Raw genomic sequence first — 6976 nt, forward strand, 5'->3', positions numbered from 1 at the left:
ACCTCATGCTACAGATTAGAACTTGTTCCCACTCTCTCACATGCACACTTTCACACACTATGTTTTCCCCTTTCAGTTACTTTGGATCCCTTTTTTATGCAGGTGCAATTGTTTTCAAACAGTTGTCTGTTATAATAATTGGAAATATTTAATGTATGTTAAAATATAATAAGACACTTAGAAATTTTACATCAGGTCATTGGATCAGGCAGAGTGAGTTTGTCAGACATTCGTTTGTGGTTTAGTGGTTGTTTGTGATATTTCAGGAACCATAAACATTTGGTCTCAGTTCTTCAGCAGTAGCTGTTTGTACAGTGTTGAATTTCCAGTGAACTCTGTGATTCTCCTGATAAATATCTGCATTCTTCTGCATAATGAATGTGAGGTAAGCACTTTTAATTGTATTTAACAGTGATGCTGAAGTTAGGATCTTGTTCTCAGGAACAAGAAGACAAAGCAACTGAGCTGTCCTCTTAAACTCAAACGAAAACGCTTCAGCTTTAAACTGAATTTACCAGATTCTGTCAGGAGATAAAACTTTAAAAAAAAAAAAAAGCTACCAGAAAAATCTTTAGGATAAAGTTTTAAAAAAGTCACATTTGTACTTAGGCTGCAGCAGCTGAGGTGAATATTGTGCTCTGTGAAGTTTATGTTAGATAAGTACGATAATGTTAAAAGTGTTTACTTAGTGGTCAGGGATGCATGTACTGGAACGTTGGCCTGCTTCTATCATAGTGTCTGCTGTGACCCAAGGGGTGCTGGAACAATTTGTATAGTGGGGGTGCTCAGAGCCATTGAATCAAACTGTAAACTCTGTATGTGATGGAAACCACTTCACGCCATGGGCTGCTGCTGCATCCCCAGCACCCCCAGTTCCAGCACCTATGCTGTGACCACTAAAACCTCTTAATGCCAATTGGCAAGGTGGTTACAGGAATATCCTGATTTTGATGTATACATTCTGGTTCACCAAAGAATATCACGCAAGGTCTTAAATTAAAAGCTAGTGTCACACTGGTCATCAATACCATTGCGAAATGTATGTAGAGATACTATGTAAGAAGCTATGTATATGTATGGAAAACATATCCTTAGAGTCTGTATCAAGGTATTAGTCACCAACAAAGGTAAAATACAGGTTTTCTCTTAGACAAAAATGTTTCTCTCTCTGTCAGAATGTAAATTAAGCATTGTAAGCTAACACAAGGGATGTTTACTTACATATGAATTCAAATGTTAATGAAGAGATGTGAAATCAACATGAAAAGAACACATAGGAAAAAGCAAGTCCTGGAATGTTATCCTGTTTATGAGTAAAGACAATGGACTTTAGGGTTATTTCTAGAAGGCAAGGAAGACACCCAGGTGCCCTTTGTTAAGGAAGAAAACAAGGGCTTCTGCATTCATGAATGTGGGGTCTCATTCTGTCTTGGTTGAAAATGCTGAAGAGAACTTTAGGTGAGAGAGAACTTCTTTAAACATGAGGTTAACCTGTTAGTCTCTAGAATGTGTTTTATTGTTTTGTTTTATATGAAACCATTTGTTTCCAATATTCTTACTCACAGTTCCTTGAATCTCTGATCATAAATGTATTCTTGTCTTCACCATAAATATATCTGAGTACTGTAGAGTTAAGCAAAGTGCTGGTCCTGAGTTGAATCTTGCAGTCTGGTGTGTGCTGTTCCCTTGGGAATAGTAGGCCTGGTAATTCTGGGAGTTTTCAGTAGATAGGGGGCTGGACATTGCGCAGAACACTCAGAGTATTCGGGGGCTGATGTGTGCCTGTCGCTACCTATATAGAACGCATGAAGCCTGTAGAGGCCCGGGAGGCAGTGCTTGTAGTGCCAGAGGCTGTTGGTTTCAGGGAGCTGACCCACAGCAAACACTCCTTCATGCTAAAGTCAGATAGTGGTGAGGTGACTCACAACCCTAGGTACCCCTGGGGAGCATCACATCCACACCCTAGAAATACTTTCCAGCATTTAATACGCATTTCTGAAAAGAAAATGCAAAATGGAAACATTAACATTATGAGTGGTGCTGGTGACCGGTCTTTTCCTAACAATGGATGAAAAGTAAATATCCAACTACCCAAAACCTGAGCGCCACTGCTACCCCATGTGCCACGTCATAATGTCACTTAATTTAGGAGAACTCTCACACAGGGCGCCTGGGGCAAACTGCCCATTTTGCCCCCCACCATTCCCCCTCCATTGACTGTAGTCAGGTCTTTGCTTATAATTACTTATGTATCTGCAACTAAGGAGTCTGGCTGGATTCTCAAATATCATTGCATGATTGTCTTTCAACGGTAGTCAAGATGGCTTGTTTTCATTTCATTTCAAGCTAGAAGGTTGAAGCTTTTTTTTTGTTGTGAACCTCACCAGTATAATTCAGGCCTTTGTCACCTCGAAACTAGACTGTTGTATTTAAGACTACCTCTTAAAGCTAGTAAAGAATACGTCAGTCTCCTCGCATGAATTGCCTCTTAGCCAGAAGCATGTTTAAGCAGTGCTCAATGTTCTACACTGGCTGCCTGTAGTTTGTGGATAGTTTAAGGTGTTGGTTCTGACATTTAAAGCCCCAAATGGCTGAAGACCATCCCACCTGAGAGACTGTCTCTTTCCCTGGGATATTTTGCCAAAATTAAGATCTGCAGAGACACTTGAGCCAGAGCCCTCTCGTTATAAAAGAAAAGGGACCAAATAGGATATTCTCAGTGAGAACTCCTTTCCTTTGAAATATATGGCTGTCCCTTTGTCCAAAACAGCCTGAATCTGCTGACCTTCAGGGCATGCTCCAAAGCACATCTTTTTAAGAGGGCTGGTGAAAAGGCACGTGTTGTTCAAGACTAACACGTAGGGAAGTGGGAAGTGTGCTTGTTTATTTTGCTTTGTCTTACTGCATGATTATTAGTATGATCATATGCTGCAGGAGTGCTGTTTATTTTGCTATACTGACATGATGCTTTCTTGGAGTTCCTAGGACTGTGAGTCACCTTGTTACCCACTGCCTGCCAGCATGAAGGGGTCTTTCTTGTAGTTGCTGTGAGCCAGCTCCCTATCACAATCAGCCTCACCGCCACTAAAGCACTCTCCTCAGAACTCTGCCAGCCCTTCCTTTGCCTTGCAGGGAACACAAGATATACCTCATCCCAAAGTCCCTCTAGCAGTGGCTCTTGCAAGGTCCAGCCCCTATCACTGGACACACAGAAATAACCAGCATGCATGGAGTGGAAAATACAGGAGCAGGTATAAATACATGAAAATATGTGATTTGCCTTACCAAGTGTGAGGTCAGTCTAATGAGACAATTCAATTGACAGCAGGATAAAATAAATTATAAATAAATAAAGGGAGGAAAAATAACTTTTGAAGTGGTAATGAGAATAGCCCATTTCAGAGAGTTGACAATAAGGTGTGAGTAACAGTAGGGGGAAATTAGTATTGGGGAAATTAGGTTTAGGTTTTGTTATGACTCAACCACTCCCAGTCTTTATTCAGGCCTAATATGATGGTGTCTAGTTTGCAAATTAATTCCAGTTCTGCAGTTTCACATTGGAGTCTGTTTTTGAAGTTTTTTTGTTGAAGAATTGCCACTTTCAGATCTATTATTGAGTGACTAGGGAGACTGAAATGGTCTTCTACTATTTTTTGAATGTTATGATTCCTAATATCAGATTTGTGTCCATTTTTTTTTTGTGTGTAGAGACTGCCCGGTTTGGCCAATGTACATGGCAGAGGGGTATTGCTGCTCCTGTATTTTCCATTCCATGCATCTGATGAAGTGGGTTCTAGCCCATGAAAGCTTATGCCCAAATAAATTTCTTAGTCTCTAAGGTGCCACAAGGGTTCCTTGTTGTTTTGCTAATACAGACTAACACGGCTACCACTCTGAAACCTGTCAGAAATAAGCAAGTTCACTGTCCCCCAAGGAAACAGTATACACATCAGCTTATTTGTTTCAGCTGAGGATTCACACTTGGCTTAATACCCTAGCATTGAGATGCGTTCATAATAAAAACAAGGATAAGTTTATTAACACAGAACAGAGATTCAAAGATTCAGATAAATAGTGAGTAAACATATTGGAAACAGAATGGTTACAAACAGAACAAAACAAAACCTAACCACAGTCCTAGGTCCTCACTTATTAATGGCTACCTTTCCTATTTAATACAGCAGATTTTCTCCCAAGGATTTAGTTTTTGACAGAGCTGTTGGTTTCCAGTCAAACCAGGATCCAAGTTTTCATGAATACCCTATGCCCTTCAAGGGTGTTTCCTCAGTAAATGGATAGCAAAATGGCCTTATGTTCCTCCTTATATTTCCCCAAACTCATTGATTTCACCCCAGTGACTGGATGACCTCCTGTGTTTCCTTTCCTGATGTGCTCGTCCAGGTTGTCTTCATATCCATACGTTGACTTGAAATAGAAATGTAGCTCCAATTGTGTCTGCTTTACAATATTTAATCTACATATGAACCTAGGCAGATGTATGAATATACAACCCTTTGTCTGTTAAAACCAGATTTTCACCTCTGCTGGGGAATAACACCTTGATACAAACTGTAAGGACATATTTTCAGCATATAGACATAACTTTTAAAATATAATCAGTACATACATTTCACAACAGTATAAATGACCATCATGATCCTGGCTTTCATTTAAGATCTCACATGATATTCTTTATACATTAATACTATTGCAGCAATGTGTTAGGTGTAGTGAATTTGTCAGGCCTGGTAGAAGTTGCTGTTACTGAACAGGGACCCTTTTTAGGGTCACAACCGAATTACTGTATTTTAAAATAAATGGTCAGAGGCACCTAGAATGTCATAAAAGTGCCTCTTTTCATTGTGCAGGTGTAAAGAAAGAAAAATATAAACAGATGAAATACTTGGAATTCAAAAGTGACATAGGTTACTCAATCTGGGAAACTTCTTGTTCTTTCATTTGCCATTGATAAGGCCATATAAAATAAAAGAAAATATTAATTAAGAACTAGGCTCTTGCTGGAAACAAGTCTTTTTTGCGTGGTGGTGGGGAATCATTCCATTGTTGGATTTTAGCTCAACAGCTAAGAATATTTTGGTGCCGTATGAGGGGTGTCAGTGTTGCAGTTGTCATTCTTGTTAAGGAATATCTGAGAGAAGGAATTAATTGGGAGGAAATGAAGAGACTGACAGTGTCGAGAGATGGTTTCTTGAGCATGGATCTGAAAATCACTTCTTTAAGAAAAGAATGGCATTATGACCTTCTGTAGGGAAGTATTGTATTCTCTCTGCTAGCCATTAACTGCCATGAACAGCGGGGATTTAACTCATGTGGCAGCATGAACATCTCTTTTTGTCAGTGCTATTAGCTGAAGATGAAGCCGAGATGTTGCAGTGCTCCACCTCTAGTCTCAGACACAACTTCACAACGACAGATGCAGACAGCTAAGTCTGAATCAGAGCAATCTTACCTACAAAATAATGTGAAAGTTCCTGAAAGGGTGTAACAGTTGACATTGTCACCATATGCAAATAACATGAATTCATCAAGTTGTTTAACATTCAGAAGAGCTCCCACAGTTCAAAAATGAAATCAAGGCGGAAATGATTTCCCTTCATGTTGAGTGCTGGATAAGCAACGATGTAGGATTAGAGTTCATATGTCCAACACTTTCTACATGGGGAAAATGAACCCACAAATTATTTAGGGATTCTTGTTTAGTGCTGAGTGGGATTTTTTTTTCTTTGTCAGCTTAATGTAGACAATGAAATTTTTTTTTTTCTCCCTGAATCAAATTAACAAAAAAATCTGTGTTTGAGCCAAGGAGACACTGCTTCACTTTCAGTGCTGTCACACATCTGAAAGGAGAAAAAGGTAGATTGAGCAAATTGATCCTGGGCAAATTGATGCCTTTTGGTCCAAATTCAGTAACTCAATTAAGCACACACTTAAGTGTTTTGCTGAATAAGGGCACTAGTCTCTCAGGAAGAAATGGTGAAGACTCTAAATCCATAGTCAACAGAAAAACTACTACTGATGTCAATTGGCTTTGGCTAAGTGTCAGAGCTTGTAACCTGGCAGTCTGACCTGGTGGTTGGAGCTAGGCATTGCGCCAGGGTCAGAAGCCAAAGATCAGAGTCAGAGTCCAAAGACACAGCAAAGGTCAAGCCAAAGCATAGATGACAGGTGCCTCCTGATACTAGGGGGCGAGAGGGAACAATGTAAAGTAGGGGAAAACACATGACCCCATAATGTGTTGCCTCTGGGAGGAACTTTCAGCCCCACCTCCCTGGCCAGGTCAGCCTATCTTGCTGGCTCCTGAGGGGCTGGGGCCACAGGACCAGGGAGCATGTGCCTCTGGGCTTGGCTGGGGCTAGGCCAAGCCTGGGGAGACTCACAGCATTAGTGTCTCCTCAGAGCTCACAGACATGTCAGCAGGGGAAGTGCAGGCAAAGTAGGGTGACCAGATGCCCTGATTTTAGATGGACAGTCCTGATATTTGGGGTTTTTTCTTATATAGGCTCCTATTACTCCCACCCCGTCTCGATTTTTCACACTTGCTATATGGTCCCCCTAAGGCAATGCCCCTACCTCCAGCTGAGTGGCGACCAGGGAACCGGCTCCCAGTGCCTTCCCTAGAGACCCCCTAGCCAGTGCACAACCTGGGGCTGCCACGCTATCCCAATCCCACGAGAGTTACTTTGTAGGGGTGGGAAGGCTCTGTCCTTCTCCCGCTGTGCTTCCCCACTAGCATATTCGGTCCCTCTCCTGGCAGCCAGGCCCAGGAGGGGCGTGGGAGGGAGATGTTTCTCACCCTTCTGAAGGTGGCTGCTCTGGGTCACTGTCTTTGTGCAGCGTGGTAGCTGCTTGAGAGGGTGAAGGAAAGACTCGACACCAATTTGCAGGATAAACGAGGAGGTGAAAAAGCTGCTTTTCTGAGTTCACCTGCCTCTTTTATTATCTAAGATTACACATG

General features: G+C 41.4%; 1 protein-coding gene across 1 annotated transcript in view; it reads left to right on the forward strand.

The window, feature by feature from the left end:
• The first annotated feature begins 290 nt into the window (after positions 1 to 290).
• LOC116827688 (putative G-protein coupled receptor 141) overlaps positions 291 to 6976 on the forward strand; it is a 39334-nt gene continuing 32648 nt past the window's right edge. The window contains exon 1 of the mRNA XM_075062590.1: positions 291 to 385. The gene's annotated coding sequence lies outside the window, so the exon portion shown is untranslated. The remainder of the gene's footprint in view (positions 386 to 6976) is intronic.

Source organism: Chelonoidis abingdonii, chromosome 2, assembly GCF_003597395.2.
Source record: "Chelonoidis abingdonii isolate Lonesome George chromosome 2, CheloAbing_2.0, whole genome shotgun sequence".
Taxonomy (NCBI): domain Eukaryota; kingdom Metazoa; phylum Chordata; order Testudines; family Testudinidae; genus Chelonoidis; species Chelonoidis abingdonii.